This window comes from Aegilops tauschii, chromosome 2 (genome assembly GCF_002575655.3).
Source record: "Aegilops tauschii subsp. strangulata cultivar AL8/78 chromosome 2, Aet v6.0, whole genome shotgun sequence".
NCBI lineage: Eukaryota > Viridiplantae > Streptophyta > Magnoliopsida > Poales > Poaceae > Aegilops > Aegilops tauschii.
This window is the reverse complement of record NC_053036.3, coordinates 555,631,188-555,649,503: the sequence shown is the minus strand read 5'-3', so window position 1 is coordinate 555,649,503 and position 18,316 is coordinate 555,631,188. Positions and strand designations below refer to the sequence as shown.

General features: G+C 41.9%; 1 long non-coding RNA gene across 3 annotated transcripts; it reads left to right on the top strand.

Moving 5' to 3' along the window:
• The first annotated feature begins 809 nt into the window (after window positions 1-809).
• LOC109753367 (uncharacterized) lies at window positions 810-5,164 on the top strand. 3 transcript variants are annotated; one of them, XR_002230485.4, is made up of 7 exons: window positions 810-1,160; window positions 1,649-1,686; window positions 3,253-3,724; window positions 3,840-3,964; window positions 4,055-4,485; window positions 4,559-4,646; window positions 4,823-5,164. It is a non-coding gene; the product is annotated as an uncharacterized lncRNA (long non-coding RNA). The 3 variants fall into 3 exon arrangements; XR_012203294.1 differs by having other exon boundaries at window positions 924-1,160; window positions 3,259-3,724; XR_006670593.2 differs by lacking the exons at window positions 810-1,160; window positions 1,649-1,686 and adding an exon at window positions 1,695-2,290 and having other exon boundaries at window positions 2,364-3,724.
• Window positions 5,165-18,316: the final 13,152 nt, after the last annotated feature.

Here is an 18,316-nt window from a genome sequence, read left to right as displayed (position 1 = left end):
CACCAGGGTGGGCCCCGAGGATACCTTCCTAGGTACGGCATGCGGGCGGCGCAAACGTACGGCGGCGGTGGCGCCGGCAACCGCCGTTGGCCTGAGGTGGCCGGGGTGCGGGGTTTGCGGGCGGGAACTGGTGGTGCTGCGGCCAGCGAGGAGGGATGGGCGGGGAGACACGTCTGGAGTCGCCGGGGTCATCTGCTGCCGGGGGGGGGGCGGTGGCACTGGCCGGCGGTAGTCCACGCACTCGGCCAGGTGAATGCGAATCGGGAAGCGCGCTGGGCGAAGCGCCAGCCGATCCGCGCGGTCTGGTCAGCATCAAACTCCACCGCATCGTCTTCGGGGAGCAGCAGCTCGGCTGAGCGCGGGATCGCGTCCGGGTTAGTAGTCCAAGCCGTGAGCTTGAAGACGGCCATGTTCGCCCCGCTACGTGTCTCGTGGGCGAGGTGCTCCACCTTGGCTACCTGCGGCTTGACCTTTTTGACTGAAAGTATATCAAGTTATCTGATAAAACTGCATATAAACGGGTGAGTAGCTGCAGGACTCTGGAATATTTCATCGTGTATTGCTTTCCTTCTCGCCCACCAAATTGTCCAAAGGGTTACTGATAGCTTCGCTGCATGCGATAACGTGTCTATCATTGTGAATAACCACTGCTTCGCGCTAGGCTCCGTCGTCTCGCACAGGTGTTCTGCCAGTTCCCATCAAACAATGCCCATACGCATCTGGCCATCGAGCAGTCGAGTAGCGAGTGTCGCCATGAATCCTCCGCACCACACAAGCTGCAAGCACTCGATGTAGCCATATTTCTCTTTGCTCTCACATCTTCAGTTGGGATAGAATGGCATGCTAATCTCCACAGAAACATATGTATCTTCCTCGGTACTTGAGTACCCCACAGGAGTTTCAAATCAACTGTAATCAGCCCAAATCAATCAGTGAATAAAATTGGTCGTCGGGCCCTTACGCGAGCCCCCCCCCCCCCCGCGCCGCCGCCCCCACCAGCTGCCCAAAACCCTCTCCCCGTTCGTCGCCCCCCTGCCTCTCCGTCTCCGCCGACGTCGTACGGCCTGCGCCGCGAGGACCTGCTGCTTCAACCGGAACCCGGTGGTCTTCTTCGCCACCCAAGTCGTAACCCCAAATCCCAGGAGCCGGCGGCGGCGCAGGTATGGACCCCCACGCCATGGCCCTCCCCCCTCCCTCTCTCTCCGGTGCCGGCGGACCTGCAAGCCCTCGCGGCCGCCGCCCCTTTCCCTCACCCGCGGAGCTCCTTCCTCTGCCGCGCGAGCCGCGGCAGCTCCTGCATCTGACCAGTGTCACTGGCCGGCGCGACCTCCGCCCCTTCCATCTTGCTGGCCGGCGCGCTCGCCAAACCGCCCATCTCGCTGGCCGGCTAAACCCCCTCCATACCGTCCATCTCGCTGCCCGGCGCACCCTACATCTCGGGCATCTCGCTGACCGGCGCAGCCCCTCCACCACCTATTTTCTTCCCCTTCTCCTCTGCACTCTTCTTCCCCTTCCTCTTCCATCTTCTTATTCCTCTCCCCTGGACCCCCTTCTTTTTCTTCCCTTGTTCTGTTCTTCCCCTGCTATCCATCTTCAACATGTTCTGTTCCCATGAATTAGTGACAACATGTTCATTTTTTTTTTGCAGGTGTTGCTGATAAGGGGAACACCAGAGGCTGAGTTAAGGTACAAGCTTCATGGTTATGTGACTAAAAATTGTGTGGTAGTTATATTGATTGAGATTGTGTGCTGGTCATATAGATTGAATGATGCATGGTTATGTTACTAAAAATTGTGTGCTGGTCATATAGTGTTCATATGGTGTGTATGAATTGTAGTTGTATCATATGGTATTCGGTAATGGCTATGTTTTTATTGGTTGTTGGACATGGTCTTAAAATGAGGATCTTGCGGGGCACATACAAGCGTTCTTTAGACACTATCAGTAGGCACTTCTCCTCCGTGTTAACAGCCATACTTTCCCTAAGTGGGGAGTTTATCAAGCTTCCCAATCCATCCGTCGAGCCTCCGGATGATTACAAATGGAAGTGGTTTGGTGATGCATTGGGAGCACTAGATGGGTGTCATGTTGCTGTTTCTGTCGTTCTGGCTGACCAAGGAAGATATAGGAACAGAAAGCAAGCGATCAGCACTAACATGCTAGGTGTGGTTGACTGGAGCATGAAATTTCTTTATGTTCTACCTTGCTGGGAGGGATCTTCATCTGACTCCAGAGTGTTGCGTGATGCAATGAGAGACAACCGTCAAGATGCATTTGTTGTACCTCAGGGTATGATTGTATCTCTTGACATTTACTTTCTTCTCCATGTAATTGTTAGCTAACTTTAATTGGTTCACCATAGGAAAGTACTACTTCAGTTGATACCAGACTTGTCAGAACCAGACATGTTACGGGCATATGGGAAGCTGATTCTTAATGAGCGTTTGTTTGAAGCTCTAATGGAGCTGCCCATGGAAATGAGGAAGTCATGGCTGTTAGTGTTGCCTTAAATTTATCCAAATGTTCCTTTCCAGTTTGCCTTGATCAACTACCTGAACCTATTTGAACTAGTCCGGTGATGCTAAATTTAGAACTATGTGTTGTTGTTTAGTTGTGAGTTTGGAAACTCCATATGTGAACTATGTGTTGCTGTACCGGTCTTGTTAAGAATTTGCTCTCTGTTGGCGCAATTATTGTTTTTAGAGTTTTATTTTCTATTGATGTGTGAATATTATTTGGTGTCGTCATGCCTTTCTAGAATATTTGTTCATTTTTATTGCTATATAATCATTCAATTATACTCAGAAATTGTGCAGATTTGATTTGATGCATAAAACACAAAGCATATGCAATTCCATAGTATGTCATCCGAACAGGATTTGGTATTGAGATTCCATGGCCCAATTCCATGAGCATCCAAACATGTGAATTCGTATTCATTCTCATTAAAGTTTCTGCTCCGAATTGGAAAGAGAAACCAACTCAATACAGAGGTCTCCAATACAGACATCCGAACACAACATTAATGAAATGGCATACTTCTCATTGATTGCAGATTTACACAATTAATGACATTTCTGCATTTGGTTAGTACTACATCTGGGCCCCATTCGTTTGTATGAGGACCTTTAACTGATTGCACATTTTTAGGATATTATATCCTATTATCCCAATTTTTTTTCCAATGCAACTAGTCTAAATGCAGTTAACCAGAACTTCTTTTAAGTTGTGCTATTTTTTTATGTTGCAAGTCTCAGGCAACAACAACAACAACAAAGCCTTTAGTCCCAAACAAGTTGGGGTAGGCTAGAGGTGTTGCAAGTCTCAGGCAATGGCTCAAAATTTTGAGGCATACGTGTTGGGGTGCAAGAGCTGCACTCCCCCTTGGGAATGTTTTGTCAAAGAGTCCGCTGTCAGACATATTGATTTTGATGGCACTTCCAGGGAGTTTTATCCGGGAAAGTATATCATGGGCCCTATGATATCCGATTGTCTAATGGACAGGCATGCAGAGTTGGAGTCTTATTCTCTAATGAAGAACTTCAGACATCCAAATGTTGTCACTGTAGAGAACTTCTACGATCACTGGGGTTGTCCTAGATTTGTGTTATCATGGGTTGATGGGAGCTTGTCTGCATGGATGAAGGGAGATGGGGCTGGGAGGATGTTTAAGTCCACCATGAAGGGGAGTGTTCCCACGGGTGCTCTAAGACGAATGATAATGTGAGCCCCTCATACAAACTGCTAATATGTTTCTGTTCTTTCATGTTGATATTGGGCATGGATGGGGCGTGTTCTCCTAGATTTGACTTACTTATATTTGATTATATATGTGCAGTGATCTATGCAGTGGGCTTGAACGTTTAATAGAGGAGCAACTTTATCCTCTAAAGATTGAACTTAATGACATTTGTGTGCGCCGGCAGGGCCAAAGGGGAATTCCATTGCTCTACATCAATAGAGGTACTCAATCAACCAATTTAAGTTGACTACTGCCCAATCCCTACTTCCCTAGTAAAATTCCCTAACTTTCATATATATATATGGTTTCAGTTGAAAAGTTGTCAGCTTTTGATGGAAGGCGTCGGCAGGGGAAGCTATGGGGGGATATTAGAAGAGCTCTGAAGGAAGTGTACAAGCAGGCTCCAGCGGGTATTGATCCAATTGCCCAAAGGTTCATCAACTATGTTGGAGTGAAAGACGTCAGTGCACTGCAGGGTTTCCTGGACCTCTGGGACTATCGAAGGAAGGCTAGATTTTTGCTCTCTATAATTTCAAATGACATTTCAGGTTAACTCCAGAATGTGCATATATATTGGCCAACAATCCTGAATAGTAACCGTCTGCGCTCACCGTTCCAAGAGATCCTAGACCATCAGGAAAAGACACGCGGAGCGGTCTATAGGACAACCAGCCGGTATGACTACTTAAGACTCTGTAAGGATGCCATCAAACACTGGCCTGTTATGCCTGGTTCTGTCAAGGTACGCATAGAAGTATTCCTAAAGTGAGCTCTAACATTTCTTTTTGATCTGAGACTTGATAGTTGAAACACAGGGTGACTGTGCTACTTTGGAGCGATTTATTGACAAGATGGAGAGGTGGAACCCACTGATCTGGTGCTATCTCTACGAAGCCACTGCATGTAAGAGCCACTTTTCTGCAACACGAAATGAATGACTTAAAATGACATATTTCTTGCACATGGCCCACTTTATTAAAATATACTAATTGATTATGATCTTAGTCGGCGGTCATAGAAAACTATGTTAAGTTTATATGCAAATGAAATGAAAAATAAATTATATGTTGCACTTTCAGGATACCTGTGGATGTATGGCAACAGCCAGACTACTAGCTTGACTGGGCTTCTGGAAACTAAAGACATGGTGAATGTTAGACATTGGCAGCAAAAGCTGGTCATCTATATTCTCATGTAACTTATGTATTGAGGCTAGCTGGTTTTTTGTAATGTCCCTGCTTGGAGTTGTTCAATACCTGTGGATGAGAGGCCTGTTGTCATTTCTTATAATACTTCAGTTGAATGTTTTAGTAACAGAATGTTCGGCTGACTGTTGAAGGATTACATAACTGCAGTTCTGCTTTCCGTATGTGCATGCCAAATGAAAAGTCAATACCGTGATGACTGAGTTTTAGCTGGGCATCATTTCATACAGTAATATACTTCCTTTGTCCCAAAATATAAGAACGTTTTTAACACTATGCTAGTGTCAAAAATGTTCTTATATTTTGGGACGGAGGGAGTAATATGCCCAAAAGGCAAAGTTTGGCAGTGTCCATGCATGTTTTTTCGAATGTTGTGGGGCGTTTCTGAGGTATGTGGTGTCCATGTAACGATGGATCTTAGGGCAACTCCAATGCGGTTTGCCAAAACAGACACGCTAAATGTTTATTGACATGTCCGCAAACAGCAAAAGGAGCCGACCATCCAATCAAATATAGCGTGGATCAGTTAGGGCAACTCCAATGCGGTTCACCAAAGATAGCACAATTCTTCCACAATCAAATATAAATCAACTAGTTTTTAAGATTCATCAATCCCAAATTCAACCATACTTCTTGAAAGTGGCCTTCATCTCAAGCTTGAATGTCTTCATCGACACATGTTGTTCATCCAAATGTTGTGCCCCTTGAGGTTCATCTAACAATGCATTAGTGTGAAGGGTCCATTGTTTAGTACAGCGCCGCAACATGTCTGTGCTATACAATGACATGATCATCAAGTTCCATCATTGAGTGGATCAATTAATTGCTCAACAGATAGAAAAACAAGAAGCAAAACTTAAAATATCCATGAATGAAGCGTCGATGGCCGCCTTCTTTCGACTTTTACAATCACACCATAATACTTCATGGCGAGATTTGAAATGGTGTGCCATCGATGGATTGGCTAGTTCACATTACGATCGTGGATCAGTTCCAAGTTGTAGGGCACAAAGTGCTTTTGCCCATGAAACCAAAAATGCACATTTTTTCTTCAAAATACCGCGCCATTTTGCTTCATGCCTACAAAGTCTACACCTCTGGCCGACCACACATCACACAATAATCTATCCTCCGTCACCGAGTAACTCGCATCATGCTTGCTTCAAAGTAAACAACGGGAACGTCAAAACTTGTCGGGTGTGGTGTCCACCATGGACGGTGTCAACAGGCGCGAGGAGGTTACCTGGGCTACGGACGGATCCGAGGTGCAACAACGACATAGTAACATCCCAAATTTTTCAGTTTTTGGAACGACAATAATAATAATCAATGAGTGAATTGCTTTGATTTTCAGGGAAAATTAAACCTTTTATTTTTTTTCTAAAACCTTCCAAACCTTGTTATAAAAGTTGGATAACCATTTATCCACTGAAGAAAATCATGGTTGGGGGTTTATTAAAAAAATCAAAAGGAGCTCATTTCTGTTGGTCTCTTTGAAATATTTTTAAACCACAAATAAATATTTGGAGTGAGAATAAAATGAATTTCTCAATGATGGTGAAAAAATATTTAATTTAGTGTTTATTTGGAAATTGGTTTCGAGTGAGAAAAATATTTCATTTAGTGTTTTTTTGCACTTAAAGGCTATTTAAATATTCCCAATAGTTCACTTAACAAAGGAGAGAGGAGATAATATGACATCTCGAAAATATTTATTGTAATGTTAAAAAATTCTTATTTTAATATTTGTTTATTTCATAAATGGATATTTATGGAAAAACTAAAATTATTGAAAAATAATAAATGCCTTTAATCATTTTTAAACTGAATATATATTTATAAAAATATATGAGAGGGAATATATTTTCCTAAACTCTCTGTATTGTTTTAGGCATAAAAGAATTTATTGGAGATAGTATGAATTTTAAATTTCAAACCATGTCAACCAAGAGTAATAGATAGAGCAAGAAAACATGAAATGAATCAATCCTAGCTAAACTGGGCTGAGCCCATCTCACACACACTCTCTCAACCGCGTTCAGGCACGAGCAAGAGCCATGCAACCCCAGCCCAATAGCGGCAGCAGAGCAGCGACACGGCCCAAGCAAAGCCATTCCATTTATGTGTTTAACCGCCGAAGCGGTATGTTATATTTGGTGCCATTCAATTCGGATCCAATGGCCCACATGTTTTTCCCACCCCTCACATGACTCTCTCTCTATCTCTATATATCTCTATCTCATCTCTCTCCCTGATTGGTGGGCCAACCTTGTCAGGTCGTCTTCAACCAACTGCTAACGGTAGCCGACAACCGACACCGCGACAGCCGATTGCTCGTTCCTCTTCGGCACTAAATGGACCGCCCTGACGCCTTCCATGCATCGTTGCATCCCCTCCTCCCCTCACTACGCCTTAAAACAACCAAGAAATGGCTTCCATGAAAGCAATCATTAATGGCCGCACTGCCTCATCATGGATCTCGCAAAAATCGACACCCCTCGCACCTATATATAGAACCCCAAGAGTGTTGCTTATCCCTGCTTTCCCCAAGCCCGGAACCCCTCTTGAACTCAACCGGTTTTACGAGAAATTTCTTGCCGGAGTCGGAGTTGCGCTGCCATGTCCTATGACGCGCGCATCACCGATGGTGAAGCCTCGAACCCTCCGTTTCCTCCTTCTTCTCTATTTCTTTAGTGCGCACTCCCTAACTCATTTGTTTGCTCAAAATCTTAGTCGGAGCATGACGATGATGCACACCGAGCTCCATTGGTGCTATGTCTCGCTCCAATTGGGTATATTTATCACAGTTTGAATTCTATAAATTCCAGTTTTGCCAAATTTGATATTCATGAGATCCTTGGAAACCTTAGAATACATTGGAACCAAAATATCTAAATTTTGATTTTTTTAATTCAAATTCAAATTAAAACTCAGAATTTGCTTGAATTTTCATATCTTTCTATCTATAATTCCTATCGGAATACTTCTGTAGACAAAGTTGAACCTTTGGTTGATATCCATCTGTTGGATACTTTATAATAATTTCCCATCATAATCATTGGGCTTTAAGTGGAAAGATTTTAATTCCGATTTAATCCAACCATATTCTCATTATATCACTTATTTAATTTGGACACTTGATCAAATAAGCCTAGGCAACATGTTTGGACCATAATATTCTATTTTTGACCATGTTATCTAGGATTCCAAATTTAACTTAGAAACTTTGGTATAACATCTCGATGTTCGGAATTTTAAGATTTTTTCTAAAGCAGGGCCAGAAAATTGTGTTTATTTTTTCTGTTAATAAAAGCTTAAATTGAGTTTTTATAAATTGGAGGATTTAATTTCAATTAATTCCAATCTAAATTAAAATTGAAGTTTTGTTCTTTTCTATCAGTTTGCATATTAAAGTATGCGCTTCTGAATTATTCTGATCTTTTCGTTGTTTGATATTTGCTCGAGCTTTTATTGCCTTCTAGATTTTTTTTTCTAAAATGAAAATCAAATTCCATTTCCTTGTTCTCTCAAATTCCGGACCGAATTCCATGCACAGTACGTCCCTCTCTCTTCTCTGGCTGCATCATATTTTTGGGCGCGCCTATCTCTCGCGGTAAGTGAGACGAACTTCAGCCTCACTGAACGCCTCGCAGTCGAGCGAGCTTATGGGCCGGCACATTATGCGTGACGCCGGTGCCTCGTTTTTGTTTCTGTTTTTTTACGTGTTTCCTTTCCTTTTTTGATTTCTTTTTATACTTCATTCATGCTTCCAAATATTCTAAAGATACATAAAAAAAATACTTTACATAATGTTCTGAAAAATGTTAATCATGAATTTGCAAAATTTTCAATGTGTATAGAAAAATGTTGACCATGTATTAAAATATTATGATTTTTTTATGATGTATATAAAAATGTTTACTAAGCCTTTAAAATGTTTAACAAGTATTTAAAAAATGTTAATCAAGCATTTGGAAAATCTTAAATGTGTATAGAAAAAATATTGACCATATATTAAAAAAATGTTAAACGTGTATAGAAAAAATGACGGACAACTATTTGAAAAAATGTTGGACGTTAATCAAGCATTTAAAAAATGTTAAACATGTATAGAAAAAAATGTTGACCATGTATTTAGAAAATGATTATTTTTTCATGTACATAAAAATGTGAATCAAGCATTTGAAAAAAATGTTGAAAAAATATTTCTAAAATGTTAAATGTGCATAGAAAAAATATTGACCATGTATTTAAAAAATTATGAATTTTTTGATCATGTATATAAAAATGTGAATCTAGCATTTGAGAAAATGTTGAACAAATATTTGAAAAATGTGAATCAAGCATTTGAAAAATGTTAAACATGTATAGAAAACATGTTGACCATTTGTAGAAACATGTTAATCTTGTATTTGAAAAATGTTAATTAAATTTTATAAAGTGTTTAAAAGTGTGTATAGAAAAATGTTGACCATGTATTAAACAAATGTTAATCTTGTATTTGAAAAATGCGGATCAAACGTTAGAAAAATGTTGAATAATGTGTATAGAAAAATTGTTGACCATGTATTAAAAAATCTTAAATTGGTATTGGAAAAATGTTAAACGTGCATTAGAAAAATGTTTTTAACATATACAAAAATTTAGAGTGTAAACAAAAACAAACATAAGAAAAAACAGAAGAACAACTGGAAAAGAAAAAGAAAACCAAACAAAAAATATGGAAGAAAAAAGAAAACCAAATAGAAAACAAAGAAAACCCTTTCAACAAACAAAAAGAAGGAAAAAACCAATGGAAAAATCGGCTTCATTCGCCTCAAGTAGGCAAAGCGCCTAGTGTTTATCACGTGCAAGACACGAGCGAGCGAGCCATCTCCTAGGAGACCAATGGATATGTGTTTGATCTCTCGCTCTCTCTCTCTCTTTCTCTCTCTCTCTCTCTCTCTCTCTCTCTCGTGTTCTTAATTTGACACGATCTTGATGTATCATGAGCTTTATCAATATAGTTGGATCTTATGATGTTCTTTCCCTCTATCTCCTTTGTGGTGAATTGAGTCTTGCACTTTGAGATTTCTTTATGTTGGATTGAATATTTTGGATTCGAAATCACTTGATGCATGTCTAACTTGCGGATTCCCGTGGTGACATTGGGGTAATCTAGGTGACATAAGAGTTGATTGACACTCGCCACCTTGCTATTTTTATAAATTCAGGTTATAAAAAGTTATTTCTACCATCCATATTACACATCTATCATCACCTCTTCGCCAATTAGTGCATCTATACAACTGACAATTGTATTAGTTGTGTTAGGACACGAGAGAATCTTCGTATTTGATTGCAACGTTGTTTGAGAGAGTCCGTCTTCATCCTACACCTCCCACTGTTTGATAAACCTTAGGTCCTCCACTTGAGGGAAATTTGTTGTTGTTCTACAAAACTCTGCGCTTGGAGGCTGAACAGAGTCTACAAGAAGAAAAATGCGTAGTAGACATCAGGCACTCATCTAACGTGCACAAGAACTTCACCTTCATGTGCAAGGTGTTGGGAAACGTAGCATGCAATTTCAAAAAAATTCCTACGCTCACGCAAGATCTATCTAGGAGATCCACGTACCCTCGTAGACCGAAAGCGGAAGTGTTAACTTAACGCGGTTGATGTAGTCGAACGTCTTCTCGAATCAACCGATCAAGTACCGAACGTACGACACCTCCAAGTTCTGCACACGTTCAGCTCGATGACGTCCCTCGAACTCTTGATCCAGTAGAGGTACGAAGGAGTCAATGAGTTTCGTCAGCACGACGGCGTGGTGACGGTGTTGGTGATGTGATCCGCGCAGGGCTTTGCCTAAGCACTAAGACAATATGACCGCAGGAGTAAACGGTGGAGGGGGGCACCGCCCACGGCTAAGAAACAACTGCTGTGCTTTGGGGTGCCCCCGTATATAAAGGAGGAGTGAAAGTGCAACTATCCCTGGGTGGTTTTGGTAATTATTAACAACATATAGCTCATTGAACTAATGCTATTTCAAGATGAATATTTCAGGAAAGTTCAATGATTGGCATGGCATGGATTAAGAATGCGGACCCCTCAAAATGCTAAGGACAAAGTATTGGCTCAAGCTCTAAAGCTCAAGACTCAACATTTTACTTTTAGTGATCCAAGATCACATTGAGTCCATAGGAAAAACCAATACTATTAAAAGGGGATGAGGTGTTGCTTAATGGCTTGCTTGCTCAAGATGCTTAGTGATATGCTCCAAAGCCCTCAACCGCTTTCTCATATCCACATATGTCCCAAACCAAAAGTCAAACTCGGCCCCACCGATTTGATCTATCCGGCGCCACCGAGTTCATTTGACATAGCCACTTCCGGAAATCCTAGTCACTTCGGTCTCACCGATAGGGATCTCGGTCTCACCAAGATGGCATTGCAAACTCTCCGTTTCCCTTCGTAACGTTTCGGTCTAACCGAGATGAGCGATCGGTCCCACCGAGTTCGCAAGGCAAACTCTCTGTTTGCCCTTCGTAACGTTTCGGTCTCACCGAGATGAGCGAATCGGTCCCACCGAGTTTGCCTGACCAACTCTCTGGTTAGCTTATTACCAAAGTCGGCCCCACCAAGTTTGTGTAATCGGTCTCACCGAGATTACGTTATGCCCTAACCCTAAAGAAATCGGTCCCACCGAGTTGACATGTCGGTCCCACCGGAATGCCTAACGGTCACATTATCAACTAAATCGGTCTGACCGAGTTTTCTGATTCGGTCTCACCGAGTTTGGTAAATTGTGTGTAATGGTTAGATTTTGTGTGGAGGCTATATATAACCCTCCATCCTCACTTCATTCATGGAGAAAGCCATCCGAACATGCCTACACTTCCAGCATTCATTTTCTGAGAGAGGACCACCTACTCATGTGTTGAGGTCAAGATATTCCATTCCAACCACATAAATCTTGATCTCTAGCCTTCCCCAAGTTGCTTTCCACTCAAATCATCTTTCCACCAAATCCAATCCTATGAGAGAGAGTTGAGTGTTGGGGAGACTATCATTTGAAGCACAAGAGAAAGGAGTTCATCATCAACACACCATCTATTACCTTTTGGAGAGTGGTGTCTCCTAGATTGGTTAGGTGTCAGTTGGGAGCCTCCGTCAAGGTTGTGGAGTTGAACCAAGGAGTTTGTACGGGCAAGGAGATGGCCTACTTTGTGAAGATCTACCCTAGTGAGGCAAGTCCTTCGTGGGCGATGGCCATGGTGGGATAGACAAGGTTGCTTCTTTGTGGACCCTTCGTGGGTGGAGCCCTCCGTGGACTCGCGCAGCCGTTACCCTTTGTGGGTTGAAGTCTCCATCAACGTGGATGTACGATAGCACCACCTATCGGAACCACGCCAAAAATTTCCGTGTCTCAAATTGCGTTTGCACACTCCAAACTCCTCCCTTTACCTTCATGTGCAATGTTTTACATTCCGCTACTATACTCTTAGGATTGCATGTGTAGGTTGATTGCTTGACTTGTGTAAAGTTGCTAAAATCTGCCAAGACTTAAAATTGGGAAAATGCTAGATTTTTATTTGTTCAAGTAGTCTAATCACCCTCTCTAGACATACTTTTGATCCTACAAGTGGTATAAGAGCTACGGTCTCCATTTGCCTTGATTTCCATAGCTTTTGGTGATCATAGCCTTGGTTTCACAACCTAGGAGAGTATGGCGTCTAGCGAGGGAAATTACCACCGTAGAGGTCCTTACTTTGATGGTACTAATTTTGCTAGTTGGAAGCATAAGATGAAAATGCATATTCTTGGACATAACCCCGCCGTTTGGGCTATTGTGTGTATTGGCTTGCAAGGTGAGTTCTTCGATGGGAGAGAACCGAACCGTGAAGCTACCGCGGAAGAGTTGAAGATGCTGCAATACAACGCTCAAGCTTGTGATATTCTCTTCAACGGATTGTGCCCTGAAGAATTCAACAAAATCAGCCGTCTTGAGAATGCAAAGGAAATTTGAGATACTTTGATTGATATGCACGAAGGTACTGACTCCGTCAAGGAATCCAAATTGGATGTGCTTCAAAGTCAGCTTGACAAGTTCAAAATGAAGGGTGGTGAAGGTGTCGCTGAAATGTACTCTAGGCTTGCTCTCATCACAAATGAGGTTGCCAGCTTAGGAAGTGAAGAGATGACCGATAGATTCATCATCAAGAAGATCCTAAGAGCCTTGGATGGAAAATATGATACCGTGTGCACATTGATCCAAATGATGCCCAATTACAAAGATCTCAAGCCAACAAAAGTCATTGGAAGAATTGTTGCTCATGAGATGTCACTCAAGGATAAAGAAGAGCTTCACAACAAGTCAAGTGGTGCTTACAAAGCCTCATGTGATGCTCCTACATCATCAAGTGAGAAACAAACCTTCAATGAAGAATTGAGCCTAATGGTGAAGAACTTCAAGAAGTTCTACAAGAGTAGAAGCAAGGAAAGAAGTTCCAAGTCAAGGTCCTACAATGACAAAAGATCTTCGAGTCGTGAACGTAATTGCTACAATTGTGGAAGACCCGGACACTACTCTAATGAGTGTACGGCTCCCTACAAAAGAAGAGAAGATTCACCTAAAAGAAGGAGTAGAAGAGAAGAATCACCACCAAGAGAGAGAAGGAGTAGAGATGATCGTTATGAACGAAGAACCTCCCGAAGAAGCAAGGATTCGGAAAGGAAGGAAAAATCATCAAAGAGCTACACAAAACTGAGACATCAAGCTCACGTTGGTGGATGGGTATCTGGCTCCGATTCCGACCATCACTCCGAAAGAAGTTATCACTCCGACTCCGAATATATCAAGATGAAGGTGTTGCCGGTCTAGCACTTGTGTCAACCAACTCCTATGACATATTTGACTCACCAAATGAAGGAATTGGAAGATGCTGCATGGCTAAAGGCCCAAAGGTATCACACCCCGAGTATGTTGATTTCAATTGTGATGAAGATGATTTGCTAGGTGATGATGATTTACTTGTTGATAACTCTAGCTATGAAAACTATGATGAATTTGCTGTTAATCATGCTAATCAAGATAAAACGAATGACAATGATAAGAAGGAGATTGATCGTATAACTAAAGAACTAACCACTCTTAAGTTAGCTCATGAAACTACCTTGGAAGATCATCGAGAACTTTTAAAGACTCATGAGAAGCTACGCTTTGAAAAGCTCAACCTAGAGCAAGAGCATGAGTTTTTAAAGGCAATCAATGATGTTCTTCGCAAGAAAAGTTCTTCTTACATTGCCAAGCATTTACTCTTGTCTACTTACATGCCACAAGTTAAATCTAGCAACAAAAGTAAGAAAGATTCTTCTTCTAGTAGTAACAATAATCATGCTAAATCCAATGTTGTTGCTTCTAGTAGTTCTCTTGATTCCACTAATGATTCTCTTAGCCAAGTTACACTTGAGCAAGAAAATAGCTTATTGAAGGGAATTATAGAGAAAGGTGTTTACAAGAGCCTTGCCGGAAGTAAGCAATTTGAGGAAATTGTACGGAATCAAGGAAGGCACCGGAAGAATCAGGGTGTTGGTTTTGAACGAAAGTTCAATGCCAATGGAGTTGAGTGGGAAGAAGATCAATACCCCAAGACAAAGGTTGTTCCTCAACAAGATAAGTATGATCCTACTTCTTTCCAAGGGACACAAGCTCAAGATGATCTTCCACCACAAGACCACAAGAAAAAAAAGGCAAGGATAAGCTTCAAGAGGAGATTGATGCATTTGAAGAAGCTCCCAAGGCCTTGGTCAAGTGGGTTCCCAAGACTACATCAAGTTCTACTTCATCAAGTACGACTACAACCCCAAGGATTCCCATCAAGATGATGTGGATTCCGAAGAAGAAGAACTAGAGAGTTCTTGAGGGTGACTCCGCCAACACACTTCACTCATATCGTTTTGGCAAGAACAAGTGCAAACAACTTCCATATCTTGCACTAGTTCAAGGAGTCACAAACCCTCTTGTTGGTAAGACAAGGGACAAGGTAACCTAATGCTTTCATGGACATCATCTTGTGTGTACATCATTCTATGTCTATGGATATACTTGCTTGTTCCTTGTGGGACTAACCCGTGTAGGTATTGAAAGTGCAACTCACTCCAATGGATTGCTCCGAATGGTCTAAATCAACATTGAGCGTCCACATCTTCAACACCTACATGAAGTCATCATCGACAAAACCCAAGGTTAGTTCATCCCTCTTAGGGGGGATATCACATCTAGGGGGAGCTTTACTCTAAGAATTGAGCTAAAGCAACTCTAACGGTGCGAACACAACAATGCTTTATGTAAAAGTGGTAACCCCACTTGTGCTTAAACGATGAGTATGACCTATGATCAAATGTTCTCATTTGACTCCTAAGTCAATATACTCATATATATGACCTAGTCATTGCAAATTTCTTGATAGATGCTAGAGTGTTTGTGGATGCTTTGCCACATATTTCATTTGCCATTTTATTGTGTGAGCATGTTGGTTGCATATTTTACTCATTCGAGGACATCCGCTTGTTGCTTTGATTGTTTGGCTCTTTCTCTTTTGCCAAGTGGATGGACAAGAATGCCTAAGAACCTCCTCTAGCTATCTATGCTTTTCTCGTCTCAAACTCTATTCATGCTACATCACAAAGTTTGATCAAGTCAGATTCGAACCACTCTGTGTGAGGAGCACTCGGAGTCCCCGATTCGTCATAGACTTAAACTTCCAAAACCTCTTTGTGCATTTCGGTATGACCGAGTCATACATTTCGGTCACACCGAGTTCACTAAGTTGATCTAGGTTTTCATCTCGGTGCAACTGATTTGAACATTTCGGTCACACTGAGTTGCAGTAACTGCTTGCGATTCTGCATCTTGGTGCCACCGAGTTGTTCCACTCAGTCACACCGATAGGGTCGGGATATATATATATCCACGGGTGAGATTTTGTAAATTTCTTCAAAAGCCCTCAGCCCGTGCATATCCTGCTCTGCCTCCTCGGGTCTCTGGATTGTCTCCTCGCCGCCAGCGACCTCCCGCCGCTGGTTTCTATCGCCGTCCACGGGAATCTGCTCCGTCGTTGCCATTGTAGCGATCTCCCGCCGAACTAGGGTATGAGTTCGACCCCTTGTGCTCTCTTTTTACCTCCGATTATTAGCACAAGGTTACGTTTGATCTTTGCCATGAATGAAATCAATCTATCCAGAGAAAACTTCCTTTAGGTTAAGTTTCATTCGAAAATTTAGGGTTAGGTCTCCACTGAACTCATCTTGGACTGATCTAATTGTAGAAATCGGTCTCACCGATTTGGCTTAGGCCATTGCACATGCGCTTTTTGGTCTAACCGAAAACTGCAAATCGGTGTGACCGAGTTCAATTCTCTGTGAAACCCTAGAAATCTCGGCGCCACCGAACTGTGACTCGGTCTTTCTGAGTCCACTAGTTTAGGTTCCAAATGTTGCTTCGGTATCACTGAGTTTATCAATTCGGTAGCTCCGAAATCATTTCAGTAGAGAACTAAAACTAAGTTTTTGACTCATTTGTTTTGCAAAAATCTCTGCACTTTGTGATGCTCATCTACTCTACCTCATCTATATCTAATCACAGGGTTTGCTGTCAGTTTGCGTGCCAAGATGTCTGGCCAGAGTGATAGCCAGAATAAATCTGAAGAGCAAGTGCAAATGAGTGAGGGCACTAGTCCCTCAAGCAGCTATGATGAGGGCAGCAAGAGCACACCAAGTAACTTGCCCAAGGCAGCCACTAGAACAAGGAAGAAGAGAACCTCAGACTCTGAGGATGGGGACTATGTCGCTGTTGAGGATGAGGCCACCTCAAAGAAGAAAGTGCTGAAGAAAGAGTATGGCACTGCTGCTGCAACAAAGCCTGGTATGCATAAGAAGGCACCAGTAAAGAGAGTCCCAATGTCAAAGCCAAGGAAAGTTCCAACAGGAGAAACCATGAAATTCACAATAGAATCAGATGATGGTAAGGCAGTTGTAGATGGCAAGAAGAAGAAGAGGGCAAGAACCACATTTGCAAAAGTTCTTGGAAAGTCAACTATGGTAAGAGATCCATCTGATGATGAAGAGGAAGAGGATGATGCACCAGCACCCAAGTCACAAAAGCTTATGGGAGATGCAATCAAGTCAGGGGCTGCCACTTCTAAGCCCAAACCTGCTCCCAAAGCAGCTGCTCAAGCCACCAAGTCTGCACCCAAGAGAAGCACCAGAAACATTCCTGCTGAGGAGAAGAACAAGGCCCTAGTGCCTGAAATGGATGAAGAAGATGCTGAAGCCCAAGTGCTCAGAAAGCTTAAACCAAAACACTCATCCAGTGGCAGAGGACATGAACATCAGAAAGGATGCAGGATTGAGACTTTGAAGACAGTCTGATCCATATGCTGTGAGAAGGAAAACTGTTGTGGACTATAGGTTCCACACCAAAGAACAACAAGATTTCTGTGAGACCATTCTGCTTGACAAGAAGCCAATTGTCTGTGATATGAGATGGGTTGATTGGGAATATATTAAAGAGAATGAAGATCACTTTCGAGGTGTACATGACAGCTTCAAAGCTTGTGGAGTTGGCAAGTTCGTTGGACAGAAGCTCACCAAATGGAATGATGAGCTAATCATGCAATTCTACTCCACTGCTCATTTCTATCCAGATGGAAGGATAGTATGGATGTCTGAAGGTACAAGGTACCAGTCAACTGTTGAAGAATGGGCAAAGTTGATCAATGCTCCAGAAGACCACGAGGATGATTTGGATGTGTATGCCAAGAATAAGAAAGACCACAACTTGTAACACCCCCAAATTTTGGCCTTGTCTTATTAATTAAAATTTTGCCAGGAAATTAAATTTTCTATTTTTTTGGATTTATCTTTTGATTTCAGAACCCCTCTTCTCTTTAATATTGTGGGTTTTTACCTCAAGTGGAAACTTTCCAAAAGTATTATTGGACTTGTATGCCCTCTCAATAAAACAATCCTTTATCAGTAGATTTATTTGCATAATTGTTTCTCCTGAGCTTTAATCTTTTAAAATGATTTTTCACAAATTTGGAGCCTCTTTTGCACTGCAACCATTTGATAATTGCATTTAAAACTTTCACCAAAATTTGGGGATGTCATGTGATATTTCCACATCACTTTTATGCAAAAATATCTTTTGGTCATTGGAGATTTTGAGCTCTACATCAACTTTTCAAATCTGGTCCAATAGGTATTTTTGCACTACAACCTATTTAAATATTCTTTTAAAAATTCTTCCAAGTGTTTGGAGATGTCAGTAGATGCATATAATTCAACTTTATGCAAAAAACCCATTGGTGTTCTTGAAACATTTGA